The sequence below is a fragment of the Canis aureus genome, chromosome 4 (genome assembly GCF_053574225.1).
Source record: "Canis aureus isolate CA01 chromosome 4, VMU_Caureus_v.1.0, whole genome shotgun sequence".
In the NCBI taxonomy this organism is placed as follows: domain Eukaryota; kingdom Metazoa; phylum Chordata; class Mammalia; order Carnivora; family Canidae; genus Canis; species Canis aureus.
Window position 1 is genome coordinate 2,653,224 of NC_135614.1, and position 18,094 is coordinate 2,671,317.

Consider the following 18,094-nt stretch of genomic DNA (forward strand, 5'->3'; position numbering starts at 1 on the left):
AGATCAGGCCAGATACTTTCAAACTCAAAGTTTACCTTTAGCATGATAATACAATTCACAGACAATTATTTTATTTTAGCTTTACTATCCTGTGGAGAGATCATACTATTTTTTTAAATGAACCTCCAAAGATTTTAAAAATTAAAAAAGTAGTACTTAATGATAGTAAATGAAAACACTTAGTTTGCTTTCTTCTTTCTTTCTTTCTTTCTTTCTTTCTTTCTTTCTTTCTTTCTTTCTTTCTTCTTTCTTTCTCTTTCCCTTTTTCTTCTTCTCTTCTTCACTCAGCCAATCCTATAGAATGAAATGGTTTGTATGTTTTCCCTAGGCTTTCAACCTGGAGATTGAAAAGGAGCAGCGAGGCTATTTGCTGTACTGTATTTATTACTATTGCCAAATGGTTTGCATTTGTACGTGTATTTGATTAGGCAAAAATGCAATACAAGCACTTGTTTTGGTGATAAAGTCAATTATTATTTTTCAACTTTTGCAAAAGACACATAAAATTTGATATAATCCTATAAATAGTTTGATATGCATTCCATTCATTTAGGGTGAAACCAAGCAACCAAAAAAGTGTTCACCAAATATTTGGATTACTAGACAAATATTTGCATTACTAGACAAAGCAATACATAATTGTTCAATAATCTTAATTGACTGCCTTTAATAATGACTTCATTTTTCTTAATTTTGATAGCTGGTTTCTACATTACTAAAGTTTTATCCTAGCATATTATGACCATTTTACAGGTGAGAAAGTGGAATTGCATGGGGTTTACTAATGTGCCCCAAATGTACAGTTAACTATAATCTTAACTAACTATTTAAAGCCAGATCTGTAAGTTTCAGAGTTTGCGCCCTTATCCAATATATTACATAAGAGTCAATCAATAAATCTTTGTTTAATCTAAGTGAATTTTGCTACCTGAGAATCAAAGTAACAAAGATTGAGAGGATTAAAGAAGTGAATTCAGAACTTGAGGGAATGGCAGAATGATTGTAATGAAACTTGAATCTCTTAGAAAATGCTAGACCATGTAATCTGTGTATGTAGGATTGTGTGTGTGTGTGTGTCTTTGTATTTGGTGGTGCCTAATATTCAGAGACTTTTTCAATAAATATTATAAAAGGCAATGATTAAAATTATAACTGGCAAGGTAAAAAGAATTTGGTGCTCTATAATTACAAAAGGCGAAGAAACCAAACTACTATGAAATGAAAATACATTCTTTAAATCTGTTCTCACAGTTCCCAGACTAATAACTTGCTTTTATTTCTTTTACACTAAAGCAACTGATAAATTGATTGAAAATTGTATATAATACAGTAGGTGTTTCTTGTTTTTGTTTTAAGGTAATACTCATAAGGAGGTAGTGAAAAGCAGTGTGAAACGAGAGTAATCCGAGAGGAGCAGGTGGAGCTCTTTCTCTCCTTAGATAAGGGCTCTATTTTCACAAAGTCATTATAGTTGCATGAACCATATGCTGAGAAAACAATAATCTGGGAATAAGCTAATATTACAATACATATTTTAAAACAGCAAAGTTGATAAAAACAATATACTTATTCCATTTATTTCCTTTACTTGAAATTTTCTTTCTTTTGAGGTTTTCATTTTCAAATTCCCAGTTCATCTTAATCTTTCTTGATAATCCTATTATACTGCCAAAAAAAAGTATCCTTTCCTTACCTCAAAGCATACAAGCCACTTTCTCATGCAAATGCATATGCAGACACACGCACTCATGCAAACACACATCATGCAGAGGTACACACATACACACATACAGAAACACATAAACACAACTCGTACATACACACACATGGTCACTTAGATTAGGAAAGTCACGTTGATGTAAATATATTTTACAGTTTTTAACAGCTTTATATTTCAAAAGTATCAAATATTCTGGCAAATGACAAAAGGAGGCTTTTAGAATAAAATTTTTCTAAGTATTTTTCAGAATGTTTATCTGTATACCTTTTTAAAATGACCATTTGACACATATGCAGTAAAACAAATGAAATCCAAAGGTAGGCTTTATGAATTATTATAAGAAAGACAGTTATCTATACTCCATCAAGGTCAAGAAATAGAATATTTCCAGAACCCCAGAAACTCTTTCTTCTCCTTATAAGTAACAACACTTCTGAAATTTCTTTATAGTTTTGACTCCAGTGATTATCTGGCTGATAATGATAGTTCAATCTGCTTTTGATGTGTTGTAAGTATACTTCTAGAGTATATATCCCCTTATGTATGTCTCCTCCTTAGTTTTATGTTGGTATGATTCATCTGTGTTGTTGCATTATTTCATTTTCATTAGTAATTATAGTAATCTATAACAAACTGTATTTATTAATCCTTCTGGTTTTGAGCAATTGGATTTTTCCCCATTTTATTGAGAAATAATTGACACACATCACTGTATAAGTTTAGACATACAGCATGATGGTATAATTTACATATATTGTGAGGTGATTATCACAGTAGGTTAAGCCAACATTCATCATTTCATATGGATACAATTTAAAAGAAAGAAAGGAGAAAAGAAATAAAGGAAAAAATATTCTTATTGTGATGGGAACTCTTAGGGTATACTCTCTTCACAACTTTTCTGCATATCACACAATTCAAGTAATTGGATTGTTTTTTTATTTCAACATTACATTAGAGCTGTGGATATCTTTTAATCTGTCACTTTGGATTCTTTTTTTTTTTTTTTAAAGATTTTATTGATTTATTCATGAGAGAGAGAAAGAGAGAGAGAGAGAGAGGCAGAGACACAAGCAGAGGGAGAAACAGGCTCCACACAGGGAACCTGATGTGGGACTCGATCCTCGGACACGAGGATCATGCCCTGGGTCAAAAGCAGGTGCTAAACCGCTGAGCCACCCAGGTGTCCTTGTCACTTTGGGTTCTTGTGCATGAATTCTTTTGGGTAAATAATAAGAAAGTTATTAGTCACAGACAGTGTTACCATATAAGTTATTATAGATACTGGGACACTTTGGGGGTTAAAGGTGTTCTAGAATGAACATCACTGTATAATTTTAATATTTTTAATATTAATTGAGTGGCAAATAGGCTATAATAGCTGATTGGCTAATTAAACAGTCCTATCCTAAAATAATTTTTAAAAATCAAATTAGTTCTGAGAAAAAGCATAATATCTGGGTACAATGAATAAAAAATTGAAAAAAGCCTTTGTACTTATTATCTGATCATTTAAATAAATAAGTGGAATAATCTTAGACTTAGATAAAATAACTTATTAACTACTTCATTAATTGGTCACTATTTACATGCTGAATGTATTTTTTAATGTATTTTTAATATTTTCAAATTTCTTCCACAATTGCCATAAGTGTTCCTTGAAATTTTATTTAGTGGATTAATGAATCTTGATTTTCCATTCTTCTCTATAATTAAGAAAGATATACTATCTGAAAGGGCAAACATAAATCTAAACTCAGAACAAATTTTGTTCACTAGAGAATATTTTTATTGAAAATTTTCATTATTTTACACTAAGTATTTTCACAGATATGTCTTTTAGGCTCTACTAAGAATTTTCTTCTTTTCCCAAATAGTTTCATTAGGGAAAAAAAAAAAAACTCTTGAATTGTTTATGTTGCAAAATTATAGGCTTTCTTAATTTCATTCCATTCTAGTAAAAAAGAAAATACACCTATCCTTTTGAAAATACAAGCTCCATGAAAAATATTCTCCTGCATCCTATAGAAAGGGATTATATAATTTAAAAATGAAATTTTATGCAGGTTGTTGTGATTTATTTAATTTATTCAGTTTATCTCTTGATCTTAATATATTTTTTGTTTGTGTTGCTCTTCCTTGACTTAACGATGGGGTTATGTCCTGATACACCTGTAAGTTGAAAATATCAGAAGTTGAAAATGCATTTAATACACTTACCTTAAACATGTTCAGAACACTTGCATTAGTTTACTGTTGGGCAAAATATATAACACAAAGCTGATATGATAAAGTGATGAGTATCTCATGTGATGCATTAAATACTGTACTGAATGTGAAAAATAGAATGGTTGTATGGGTGCAGAATTGTTAGATGTATCAGTTGTTCACCTTCATGATGGCACAGCTGCCTGGGAGCTGTTGCCATTCAGCTTCACAAGAAAGTATCCTACTGCATATCACTCACCTGGGAAAAGATCAAAATTCAAAATTTGAAGAATGTTTTCTACTGAATGCATATCACTTCCACACCATTGTAAAGACAGAAATCTTAAATCCAACTACCATAAATTGTGGACTATCTATATACTTTTTTTCCCCATAACTAACTCAGTGAAATCTTTAAGATTTTTGATAGTGTTTATTAAATAATTTGATGGAATATTTTTACTAGTGTTAGAGAAACAACAGCTCCATAACTTCAGAGGACCCATTTACAAAAAAAATTCAAAACAATTATAATACATTTAGGTTGATTTACCAAATAATTCTTCAAAGGCTCAGACATTTTTCTCTTTTTTTTTAAATTTTATTTATTTATATTTTTAGAGAGGAAGGAAGACAGAGTGGGGAGGGAGGGGCAGAGAGAGAAGGAGACAGAGAATCTTAAGTAGGCTCCATGCCCAGTGCAGAGCCTGACATGGAGCTTCATCTCACAACCCCTGAGAAGATCATGACCTCTGTCAAAAGTCAAAATCAAGAGTCAGATACTTAATTGACTGAGCCCCCCAGGTGCCCCAAAGGCTCAGACATTTCTAAAATACTATGGTGCTGAAAGATTTTTTGGTTTGTTTTCAACATAACTTTATTATAAAAACTTTATAGTTTATGTACTCAAATCATGTGTATTGTAAAACTTGACAACTACAGCCTCTGTCTAGGTCATTGGGATATTACAATTTGATTTAGATGCAGTTATGAATTTTTGTATGCAGCATACATCTGAGTACATTTCTGTGACCCAGATTTGTTTAATTTTGTGAAAACTTTGTGTTCAGCATGATGCTATGTTCCCTAATAATTTGTATTTCTGGGTGCCTGGGTGGCTCTGTGGTTAAGCGTCTGCCTTTAGCTCAGGGCATGATCCTGGAGTCCCAGGATCAAGTCCCACATTGGGCTCCCTGCATGGAGCATGCTTGTCCCTCTGCCTGTGTCTCTGACTCTCTCTTTCTGTGTCTCTCATGAATAAATAAATAAAATTTTTAAAAAATTGTACTTCTATTATCATCATAAAGCAAACAGTTTTGTCTTTAATCTTAAACTTTTTAATAAATTCACAAAACATTTATTATAAAGTATGTTTTACCTTTGTCAGAATGAATTTCTAAACACTTTGACTCCTTAATTTCAATGAAAAAATGTTTTTGGAATTAATGATTTCTATTTGAAGCATCTGATGAAACTGTTGGAGTCACCATATTAATTAACAGGTGTCAACTTATTTTGTAATTATTCAAAATAACTCATTTATGTGAGAAAAATTTACTAAGAGATTAGTCATCTGATCTAAATGAAAAATCATGCTTCATAGGCTTACGTGTTTCACATGGAAAGGGTTCTTCTGGGGCTCCTGGGTGGCTTTTTGTTAAGCGACCCACTTGATTTTGGCTCAGGTACTGATTTCAGGGTCATGAAATTGAGCCCAATGCTGGGCTCCATGCTGGGTATGGAGCCTGCTTAAGGTTCTCTCTTCCTCTACAAACCCCTGGGTCCCCACACATGTGCACTCTCTCTCTCTCTCTCAAATGGAAAATGCATTTCCTTCAGTTTTGTGTGTTAAATCACTATTTGGGGGGTAGTTGTGTTAACTTACTAACTTTTAAAGTAGATGTTGAGTATCCTTCCACAGGACTGTGTCTTATTTATTTCTTAAAAAATATTGACAAGAGTATCACTTTAATACATAAGAATATCATAAATGTCATAAGCATTTTGTGAAATGTTTGTCCATTTCAGCTTTCTAAGAAATGAAAATCCTATAGTTCATTTTTTCAGTTTACATTACTTGCATTTTGTATGTAGCTTTTGACTTTTGAGCCATTTATTCTGAAAGAGGTTATTACAAAACAAAAGGAATATTATCAAGCATCAGAATAAATAAAATAATTTTGCAGTTTATGATAAATACCAAAAGTACTATGGCAAAAATATTCAGATTTTTATTTAGAAATTCTTGGGGCACCTGAGTCACTCAGTTAAGTATCCAACTCTTGATTTTGGCTCAGGTCATGATCTCAGGATCCTGAGATGGAGTCCCATGTCAGGCTTGGTGTATAGCAGGGGAGTCTGCTTGAGACTCTTGCTCCCTCTCCTTCTGCCCCTCCCCCTGCTTGCATGCATACACTCTCTTTCTCTAAAATAAATAAGTCTTTTAAAAAAATTCTATGGCATGATGGCTCAACCTTTTTTTAAAAAAAAACATATATTTCACATCTATTTTAACTCTAATTTCTTACATTTCTACTGAACCCCTAATTGGTGGCCTGGAAGCTTTCACATCTTGCAGACTGTGTGCTGGTATAGGAACAATTGGCTGGTAAGGCAAGTGGCTGGCAAGGGAAACAATGGCACTCCAACCATTAGTACTAAATGGAACAGGATGCTGGAGCAACAGGTAATTAGGGCTATTTGGGGAACCTATGATTACATGCATCATCAGGTCTACAAATAATGCCAGATTATTATTTCAAAGTGTATGTAAAGCTGTTTCCATTGATTCATATTTTCTTTGATGTAGTAGAATGGGGCTTGTCTCATTTGGTGTTTTGTTTTTTAAATTCATTAAGTGATATTTAATTTTTATTCTCCATATGATCCCTCAAGAGTTTCATCCTCTTTAACAATGAAAAACACACATTTTAAAAATTCAAACTCATCAATATGAAATACAAAACATTAAGATATACCAAAGAAGACAATGCTTACAAATGGGCAAAATGATTAATAATACCACTTATTTAAAAAGTGTATAAATTATAACAGTTTCTTTGGAGGATAATTTCACAATACATACTCAGGTTAAAAATATGTGTATCTCTTATGCAAAGACTGGGGTTTTTGCTCTGCATCCCAGAGAAATATTTACCCATTAACACCAAGGCTGGTGAACATTTTGATTAATGCTACAATATGATTTAATATAAAAATTAGATAAACATGAAAACTCCTAACTCTGGGAAACCAACTAAGGGTGGTGGAAGGGGAGGAGGGCGGGGGGTGGGGGTGAATGTGTGATGGGCACTGAAGGGGGCACTTGACGGGATGAGCACTGGGTGTTATTCTGTATGTTGGCAAATTGAACACCAATAAAAATAAATTTATTATTTAAAAAAAGAAAAGAAAATCAAGAGTTTACTGGTAAAAAAAAAGAAAAGAAAATCAAGAGTTTACTGGTAAAAAAAAATAAAATTAAAATAAAAATTAGATGCAGTATTTAAAATAGACTATGTAAGCTATGTATTATTTTGCAATGAAAATATATCCAAGTAAATGTTTCAGTGAAAAAAAAGCAAGTTGTTGTATATATGGATGGGCAGATTTACAACAAAGCAAAGGAAGCATGAGAAGCAGAGCACTTCACTTGCATGAGGCCTGTCCAACTCCTGGATCTGCCCCCCAAAATATGTACCTTATAATATCAAATGTGTAAAAAAAGGCTTTCATAAAACAAAGATGTATTTTTACATATTCATGTATATATACATTCTCCTAACAAAGAGATTAGGAAGAATATACTCTAAATACACAAAAATGAATATTTTTGGAGTTGGGAATTAACATTCAGAGTCTATGTAGAGGTAGAAGATGTTTTAGGATGTAACATTATATATGTATCATAAGATTTCTGTAGAATGAACATATATTACTGTGTAATTAATGTAATTGAAATAAAACATATTTTTAGGTATCCAAATAATAGAAAAAAATACTTGATAGAATGCAATTTTCTTGACAGGAATAGAAAAGGGATATACAGTCAATAGAAAAAATTGCAAAAAATAAAATAGAAACTTAGAGGATAGCTTGTCAGCCTGCAGCACATTTCTGAAGAAAGCTATAGAAGATGAAAACAGAAGGAATAGTTGGAAACAATATTCTAAAGGATGAAGTCTGAGAATATTTATAATAAATTGGTAGGAGAGTTTTCAGTTTCGTAATAACCTACAGGATTAGGTAGGTTGAATGAATTTTCGTCCTCTAATTGAAACTCTCCCTTTGTCATGCTGGGCAGTCCCTCCACTTAGAAGAAAGTGTAATCCCTTTCTTTTTTGGTCATGTGTCTGGCTTCAGCACAGAATGTGGGCAGCAGTGAGAGTGTACTATATGGGCCCAGCCTGTAGCTGGGTGCTCCATCTTGCCAAATCCCATTAGGTCAGCTAATCCCAAGCCTAGCTGTAGCTGCATGATTATCAATGAGTGATGTTTTGAAACCACTGAGTCGTTGTTATATAATGGTAACTGAGTAATACAAGTGTCACATAGGATAGATAAAATGAACCCACACATACATAATACAGTGAAATTTACAATATCAAGGATAAGAAAAGAAAATTCTCAAAAGCTTCCAGGAAAAAGGATTATCTTCAGATCCACAGCAATTATAGTGCTAGTAGACTTAACATTAAAAGGCAACAAAATTATATCTTTAGTCTAGAAATGTATATGCAGGTAAAATACCCTTTAATAATGCAGGCAGAGCAAAAGACACCAACATACTCAAACATCTTCACTTTAAAACTACAGCTACTGCTAAAATAAAGGCATCATGTGTGAGATAATAGTATACTTTAAGCATCACATAAAAAAATATCTAACAATTTCAATCCTGATAGGAAAAGTACTTAATAACAACTGGAAAAATTGTTCAAGGAAATGCAATGATCATGGCCTTAAGTGAATTAATATTTGCAAAGTTCTGGAAGAGTGTCTGGGCCATAATAAATACTGTGTAAGTATTTTTTTTTTTAAATGATCAACTTTGCAGACACCTGAGAACATATTTTCTTACAGTATTGATTTTAACATTAGTCTACTGGAGACTGATGAAGTAAACACAAAATGTTAAGTGCATAATTGAATTGCAAAACACAATTAAAAAGCTTGATCTAATAACTATACACAGAGACTTGCTCCCAATAAATAACAATTGTATATTCTTTTGAAAAATACAAGACATTTAAAAAAATTAACTATATTAAAAATTACCAAGATATATGAAATATAATATATATCTTTATCTTTCATCTAAGAGAATATATATTATGTACACTTAAATAACATAGACTCTCATATAGCATAAGTATGTATAATATATATGAGAGCATATATGTATATATATATATATATATATATATATATATATATATACAAATATTAATGAAGTGTTCCATTCAAGAAGTTAGAAAACCAAAAATAAACTCTACACTAGAATGGAAATGAGAAAAGAACATAAAGAACAAAACCAGGGGTGCCTGGGTGGCTTAGTTGGTTAAGCAGCCGACTCTTGATTTCAGCTCAGGTCATAATATCAGGGTCATGGGATGGAACCTTGAGTTGGGCTCTGTGCTCAGCAGGGAGTCAGCTTGAGAGTCTCTCTTTCCCTCTCCTACCGCCCCTCCCCTCTTCATGCTCGTTTACTTTCTCTTTCAAATAAATGAATAAAATCTTCTAAAACCCCCAAATAATATAAATGATAAAAATTCTTCCTTAAAAGGATTTATTTATTTAAGAGAGAGATAGTGAGCATGAGTTGAGGAAGGGGCAGAGGGAGAGAATCTCAAGCAGACTTCCAGCTGAGTGTGGAGCCCAGTGCCCAGCTCAGTCTCAGGACTCATAAGATCATGACCTGAACCAAAACCAAGAGTCAGAAGCTTAACCAATCGAGCCACTCAGATGCCCTGATAGATAAAAATTCTAATGAAGGAAGGGGGAAAACAGATGGTAAAAATAAACAAACACATGATAAGGTGTTCCTAACTATAGATTGAATATAGTTTTAAATTTTATAAAATCTCACCCTTAGTACTATACCTTTCAAAAGATGCTAGGACTAGGTCATTTTTATAAATAATCTTTCTATTCCAGCAAACAGAAAAGGAGGCCGGCAGTGTAGGACCACTGTTTGGCTATCCATGGTACTAGATTGAAGAGGAGAGAAAGACCAGGCCCTACACCCAACTTGAGTAAATAAAAAGAACTTGGGTTAATTATCTACTGGATAATTAAGGGAGTTGGTACAATAAGGATACAGACTATACCAATCACATTTATGCATTCATCCAGCACCAATTATTTATTATCTACCAAATGTGTGGCATGTTTCTAGACACTGGTCACACGGTAGTTAAGTAAGAGTCAGAGACTCTACCCTTAGGAAACTTATATTTTGGTGGGGGCATCAAATGTATATATGAGCATATATACTCATATATACATATATATGCAGTTAAAATATATACACGTTAATCTATAATGATATATAAAAGAAATATATAAATACATATTAGAAGATCAAGAAGTAATAAATGGGTTTATTAGAGAACTAATACATTCTCTGAAGAATTGTAAAGCAGGGTAAGAGAATAAAGTCTAAGTAGCAGTCCTACTTTCAATTCCTTCTAAGGAGACACTCTGCAGGGAGAATGTGGCAGGGTGGCAGGTTTATGGTGGCTGTGGGAAGAATACCTGGTCTGTGGGCACAGCCATGGGAACATCCCTGAGCCCAACTGGTGCTGGTCTGTTTGAGGACCACACGAAGCCCCAATGCAGGGGAGGTAGTGTAGTGCCAATGGGAGGAAACAGGCCACACACATAGCCAGGGTATGATCGCTGAACATCTCTAAGTCATGATAAGGACCTAGAATTTTATTCTAGGTGTGATGGGGAGCAAAGAGACAGATTTGAGGGGAAGAATGACATGATTTGTCATGATGCTTTCTAGAGGATCACTCTGGATGAGAATGAAATATGAGGGGTCAAGACTGGAGACTGGGTGATGTGTCCTAAGGCCAGTGCAAAAATCTGGATCAATGATAATCCTCATCTTTGCCTGTTCCTCCAGTTGGAAATCACAATCTTATTCACTTGAATAAATAACCATTATTTGAAGGCTATTGTTAAGATAGCCCCTTCCCTTTTCTTTCAAAAGGCCAGATATTCCTAGCAATTTTATACTAATTTCATTCTCATTACTTAATCATTTGACTTGCCTTTGAAACCTCTCCAAATTATTCACATTTGTCTAAATCATTGGGCTCTAAAAATAGAAGCAAGAGTCCCAGAATGTCCTAAGTAAGATCAAGAAAATTAGTCACAAATTTTTCTATTGGAGTTAAATGTATTCTGATGATGCATCCAATTGTCTTTTCTTTAAAATCAAAGGTTCTGTCCCTGGTGGTTTTATAACATCTATGAAGGAATTGGTCATTTGAGAAATTTGTCCCTAGGAAAGCTGTTGTCTTAGGCCAGATTTCCTGAGAAGTGGTGTGTGCAGGAGGTTTATTGTGGGGTACTCTATAGGTGCTTTAACATAAGGTAGTAAAGGACAAAGGATTAGACTGATGGAGACACTGACCTATACCAAAATGAGAGCAAAGTTCCCAGCAATTTCAGACCTGCTCTGATTGGAGATAAGATGTGGCCCTCATACTCTGTATCCACTAGTCAATGGATGCTGAATGTCCTGGACAAAGTTAGAATCTCCATCAAGGCAGCTCTGTTTGGCCTGAAGACCTTACCTAGAGAGGGATTCACCAGCTGGAGAAGGAGTGTCTTGGTCCCAAGGAGGGAATCCAGGCAGCACAACAGCCAACACAGCTGCTCACTGAGTCGTAATTTTAAGCAGAGGTGATAAATAGCACTTATGCTCTTGTGTGTCTCTTCATTCCAGAGATGTTACTCTATATCCAACTGTGAAAAACTGCCCTGCTTAACTAACATTTCCTTACAGTCTGCCAAAGGCTCAGGCATCATTCTCATCTCTGTATATGCTTTCTTTCTAACCACATCTTTAGTCTGTTGATTAGTACTTCCTATTTCTCTGAACTTTGCTGTGCTTTGGTTCTTTAATTAAAATACAAGGGTACCAAAAGCTAGAAAATCAAAGGTCTTTCTACATTAAAAGCAATGCATCAGCTAATAAAGAGCATCTATTCCATCACACTAATGCTTATCCTGTTCTGCTTCTAGTGATTATCCTTTTTTTCCTAGTGATTATCCTGAAGGTAGAAAACTTTAATTGTCCTCACCCCTGAGCTCTACAGTTGGTACTTTTTAACTTGATCGTAGTGATGGTGATAGGGAATGGGAGAGACAATAGAATATTCTAGACAGAAGCTTCCTCTGAGTTCCTGTTTAGAGTAGCCAGTGACCATCTCAGCAAGTTGCAAGACTGTCCTAACCTTTATTTCCATTGCTTTGAGCATAAATTGTTGATCCCTGAAGACATGAAATGTCAACATTGTTTTGGCTTATTTTGAACACTAAAGGCAAAGTTCTTCCTTATCTCTACAGGTGAAAAAACAAAGAAGCAGAATTCTTAAATGGAAGATATCATTAAGAGATAGTGTTCCTCCTCCATGAGTGTAAATAAGGACACGGTGTTGTGAAATATCCATAGTTTGCTTCGTAAAAATTTTCAATTTCCCGTTTGTTTCATACATGTCTTTAAGAAGGCTAGCTCCAGAGCATAAGGCTTGATTTTTGTATTTTCCTAAGCATCCATGCCATCACATATCACCAGGAAAAAAAATCTCTCTCTTTGTGTTCATGTGACAGTTGTGAGTGTGAGTCAGTGTCATACATAGAGGAGTATGTTGGTCGGCAGAAGACCTGAGTGAGCTGGGGCTCTGACAGGTAGTTCTTATTTGATTTGAGCAAGGTAATATGGAAGAAGATGAACAAGGGCACACTGAACCTAAGACTTTATTTGTAATACTCTGGCATGAGAACTCTGAAATAGTGTTCTATCTTGGGAAAGAAAGGTGGAGTTTTTAGAGTGTTAGCCAGAGACATAAGCGGAAATTCAGCTAGCTTAAGGAAGAGTAGGTCAAAATGGTTTTTGGAAAAGGGAGGAATTACTCTTACATTTGGCAGTTGCTGGTTACACAGTTTAGGTTAAGCAAGAAGGTGGAGTAGGAAATGTAGCAGGGACCAAAGTCATATATAAAAATGGTGGAAAGTGAAAGCTCCAGGGGTCGAAGTAATACTAGTGCCACAGTAGAAAGTTTTAGTCTTTCAAGGTCTCTTATGGGCTCTCTTCTTGGTCAACAGGGAAACTGTTGCTCTAATCTGATCTCTGAAATAGCTACCTCACTTTTGTCCAGTGTGACCCCAGACTAGGGGGCATGACTACTGTCAGGGCTTCTTGAGACTTCTGTCATTATAAGTTGGATTTTGGTCATCAGTTGAGTGAGTATCTGTGCAGAAACATTTAAGAATCAGGAAAAAACACAGTAAACTGTAGTAAACAAAAACAAAAACAAAAACAAAAACAACCAAAACATAAATATGGACAGGATAATTATCAGAAGTCTTGGGACCATGCCTGTTAGAACAAATTCCACCCCAGCTGGAATCAGCCAGGGAATAGATTCCACCATTTCTGAAGATTTATTCTTTGAGACTAAATTTAATTATTATGTTTCCTCTGATCTTTCTGGAATTTCTTTGGGTAGTGTTAGATTTTTTTTTAAGATTTTACTTATTTATTCATGAAAGACAGAGAGGCAGAGACAGAAGCAGGCTCCCGAGGAGCCCCATGTGGGATTTGATTACGGGATCACACCTTGAGCTAAGGCAGACACTCAACCACTGAGCCACCCAGACATCCCTGGTGGGGTTAGATTTAAATTAAATATTATCTTGTAATATTTTGTTTTCCATTTGAACACTTAGCACATTTGTGTTTTCATATATTTATATTAATTGTTCAGTTGGTCTGTCTATTCTACTTCATGGTATGCTTCTAATTCAGGGGTCCCACAGAAATCTAATTACAAGGGTATCTGGGTGGCTCAGTCAGTTAAGGAAGTGTTTCACCCTTGATCTCAGCTCAGGTCTTGATCTCAGGGTCATGAGTTCAAGCCCTATGTTGGAGCCTACATTAAAAAAAAAAAAGCCCAATTGCAGGTATACCTTCTTTTATTCTGCTTTACTTTAATACATTTTGCAGAAATTGCGTTTTGTACAAATTGAAGGTTTGTGGCAACCCAGTGTCTAGTAAGTCTATCAGCTCAATTTTTCTGACAGCGTTTGCTCCCTTTTTGTCTCTGAGTCATGCTTCAGTAATTCTCACAATATTTCAGTTTCTTTCATTATTGTTATACTTGCATTGTTGCAATGTTATGCTAAAACTGTAACGGAGGAGTTGCTTCTTATGGATAAGCAAAGAAAGCAATTTCTTGAGGTGGAATCTACTCTTAGTCAAGATGCTGTGAAAATTACTGAAATGACAACAGAAGATTTAGAATCTGATATAAATTTAGTTGATAAAGCAGCGGTGGAGTTTCAGAGAATTGACTCCAATTTTGAAAGAAGTTCTACTGTGAGTAAAATGCTGTCAAACAGCATCCCATGCTACGAAGAAATTGTTCATGCAAGGCAGGGTCGATGAGTGTGGCAAACTTCACTGTTGTCTTATTTTATGAAATTGCCATAGCCATCCCAAACTTTAGCAACCACTGGCCTGATCAGTAGCAGCCATCAACATCAAGGACTGATCCTCCACCAGCAAAAAGATTACAACTGCCTGAATGCTCAGATAATGGTTAGCATTGTTAGCAGTAAAATGTCTTTTAAAAATTAAGGTATGTACATTGCTTTTTTAGACATAATGCTATTGTACACTTAGTAGACTATACAGTGTATTTTAAATATAACTTTTATATGTACCGAGAAACAAAAAATAATAATTTGAATCACTTGATTGCAGTATTTGCTTTATTTTGGTGGTTTGGTATTGAACCCAGCATATCTCCAAGGCATGCCTGTAATGATAAAAAGAGACTTTACATAGCAATTATTACTGAGAGTTTATTTTGTATTAGTAGTTGTATTTACATTATATTATCTAACCTTAAATCAACATTCTATGTGATAAGAATTATCCTTAATTCGCAGATGAAATGGAGCTCCAGAGAAGCCTAGTGACATGTCCAAGGTCACACAGCTAGAGAATAGTTGAGGAATCAATCCCTGGTTTACCTGACCCCAAAGACCTTTCTTCTAAACACAATATTAGATGTTACACATGCCTTTAGTCAGTTTCTAATTTATCTTTATTGAAAATACAGATATGTATGGGAATATTCACACTAAAGATCAAGATGAAGCCTGTTCCACAACTAATTTTATTTCTAAAAGATTCCTGAAAAATCTTCCATGAAAACGTTCATTTTCAATTACTGTCTTGGCTGTCAAGAAGAGCTTGTTGAAATGAGTAGTGAGTGAGTTATGAAACATGTTGCTTGTTATAAGCAGATCCTCAATAAATTATTATTGAATTGAATCTAATGGATGAATTACACAGAGGGATGTGATTTAGAACTTTGGCTATTTTCCCCAAATCACTTTTTTATATATAAATACTGCCCTTACATAGCTGAACTTGTAGTATGAACTTAATTAATATATGTTATTGATTGCTTGAAGTACTTTATCCGGGCTTCTCTAGTAAAAACAAAGAGTAATAATTTCTTAAATAGATCATACTCAAGCTCTCAACATTACTCAACTAGCATATATATCAGATCATGGGGAGCTAAAAAAACACTACTGCTAGTTATAAGGATAAGGGAATAAATACATGGCAAGAACTAAATGGCAAAAACTTTCTTCTTTCTTGTATGATGTACTTGAGGTGGTTGGATTTCACTTGGAAGATGTTGGTACTGATTCTCTCTTTGAGCAAATTCTAGCCAGGGTTCTCTGAGCTCTTGTCTCCACTAGGTCTGAAGTCTACCATACAGTGACTTGAACAAACACGGACATAGTTTCTAATAGCTCGAGGTCGCATCCCTAGACTGACCCCAGCCTCCATGAAGTGTCTGCCTGAGAAAGCTCCAAACCAGCAGAATAATTGACACTAGAACACTAGCCACACATGAGAATACACCTCTGACCATGTTTTCTTGAAGCATTTATTCAAAAGGGAACACTTCATTTGACTGTTTGAGATATATGTGTATCTACTACTTCATTGTCTCTACTGTATCTACTACTTGAGTGTCTTTCTCAAGGATCTGGAAGCCACCGTTTCAGATGTAATCATCAAGAAGAATATGGCCTCTGTCTCCCAATCTCTGTGGGAGGATAAAATCCTAACTTTCATAATTGCCAGCTAGCAGACATAGCTGGCTGAGTCGCATTTACATTGACCAACCCTTGGTGATTCTTCACTTCCCAGAGTCTACTGAGCACCCCTCTCTACTCCTTCATTCTTCCTTCAAAATGTCCAGTCACCTCAACAAATCAAAGTGGAATTCAGTGCAAGATCCATTCTTTTCCCCATTGCAATAGTTATTACTGATTAAAATCTGTTCTTATCATTTTTACTGGTGTCTGGCTTTGTTTATCTTTGACAATAGTTTAGCAAACACATGATCATCTTTAAACTCAGATACAGGGAAACTGAATCTAGATTAGTCAGTACCATGAGGTGAAATGTCAACTGTCATGTAAAATAATAGATTGCTGAATGATTTGCACCATATTGAAATTGAGATAATATAAAGTATACCACCAATGTTCATCAGTTTTACTTGCATGGATAGACACAGTCTAAAATACATTTGTTACATAAAATGTTATCTCAGCAAACATTTTTTTCTGCAACTCCACTGCATATAACATTGCTCAGCTTTCTATGTAAATAGTCTTTGTTTATGATGAACTTAATATTTTTCCTTTGGAAAATACAGAACATATTATAAATGGAAAATCCTATGTATATTTACCATCCTTAGTTAGCCCCTGTTAATATAGTGTAGTATTTCTGCTATACATTTTTTGTTTTCTTACAATTAACATTATATCACAAAAGAGTCTCCTGTGTCAATAATAATTCTCAAAAACCTGTATTTGTTACTTATTTGTTGTTAATCTATATTGGGTCTGATATACCTGCTGGAGAATAGTGCAGAAAGGAATATCTGGGTAGATTAATAATTTTATTCATTGGACTCTTTTTAGATTTCATTTGTAGAAGTGACATTATGGATTCAAAGTGCAGAAACATGTTATGCTTTTGACATATACTGCCAATTCCTTTTCTTTCCCCCAAGTCCATCTCAATTTAGAGCCTCTTTGGAAACATAAGAAATTGTCACCTATACACATCTTAAAAAGACTACTCTTTTTGAGTTTTTTCTAACCTGATAGACAATGGTCTTTTATATGGGCATTAATTGATTTCTTTGATTACTGGTGAAGCTGAACTAAATCCCCCAAAGAGGAATTTAAGATGAAAGTAAATCTGAGGAATATAGCTTGAAAGCCATAGTGAAGTCTTCCTTCCTGGACACTTGTTAAAATAGATAGATGTTTATATCCTTGGAGAGGTTTCATCAAATGCCACCTGACTGAAAGAAAACATCACATTCCTAAGGCATCACCTTTTGTAGTTCACTAAACCAGTGGATCCCAGATTGTTCTGTGGTTTAGCAATCCTCTGCTCCAATGGAATCTGTTGCAGACTTCCTAGGGAGAGTGATTGCTCAGGTTGAAACAGACTGGAGGCCACAAACCTCAAAGTTTGGGGTCCTCCCAGTCAGAGAAATGCCTGAGTGGGCTATTAGCAACACAATTTTCACATCACTGATATGGTTAAGGAACAAACAACGTGGAGGAACAGAGATATTATACAATTCATCAAACATCACATAGCTCTTAGCAACATAACCACAACATCCTATAATGCTTTACAGATTTATGTACACCATATATATACTTTCTCATTTTTTCTCTCTCTATGCCTTTATCATCCTGATTCTATTTGGCAAGGGGACAATTTTCCTAAAAAATTGCCATCCTATATGTTGGCAGTATTTGCTTCCAATGTTACTCCTGCCTAACTTCACAGCTGTGGGTTTCATGCTC

The 18,094-nt window shown here is 34.6% G+C and overlaps 1 long non-coding RNA gene across 3 annotated transcripts; it reads right to left on the reverse strand.

Moving 5' to 3' along the window:
* Positions 1–65: 65 nt before the first annotated feature.
* Positions 66–12,287, reverse strand: LOC144312058 (uncharacterized). Of its 3 annotated transcripts, none has more exons than XR_013377475.1 (3): positions 11,737–12,287; positions 3,941–4,187; positions 66–294 (listed from the first exon to the last, which is right to left on the reverse strand). It is a non-coding gene; the product is annotated as an uncharacterized LOC144312058 (long non-coding RNA). The 3 variants fall into 3 exon arrangements; XR_013377473.1 differs by having other exon boundaries at positions 66–337; XR_013377474.1 differs by lacking the exon at positions 66–294 and adding an exon at positions 3,487–3,892 and having other exon boundaries at positions 4,112–4,187.
* Positions 12,288–18,094: the final 5,807 nt, after the last annotated feature.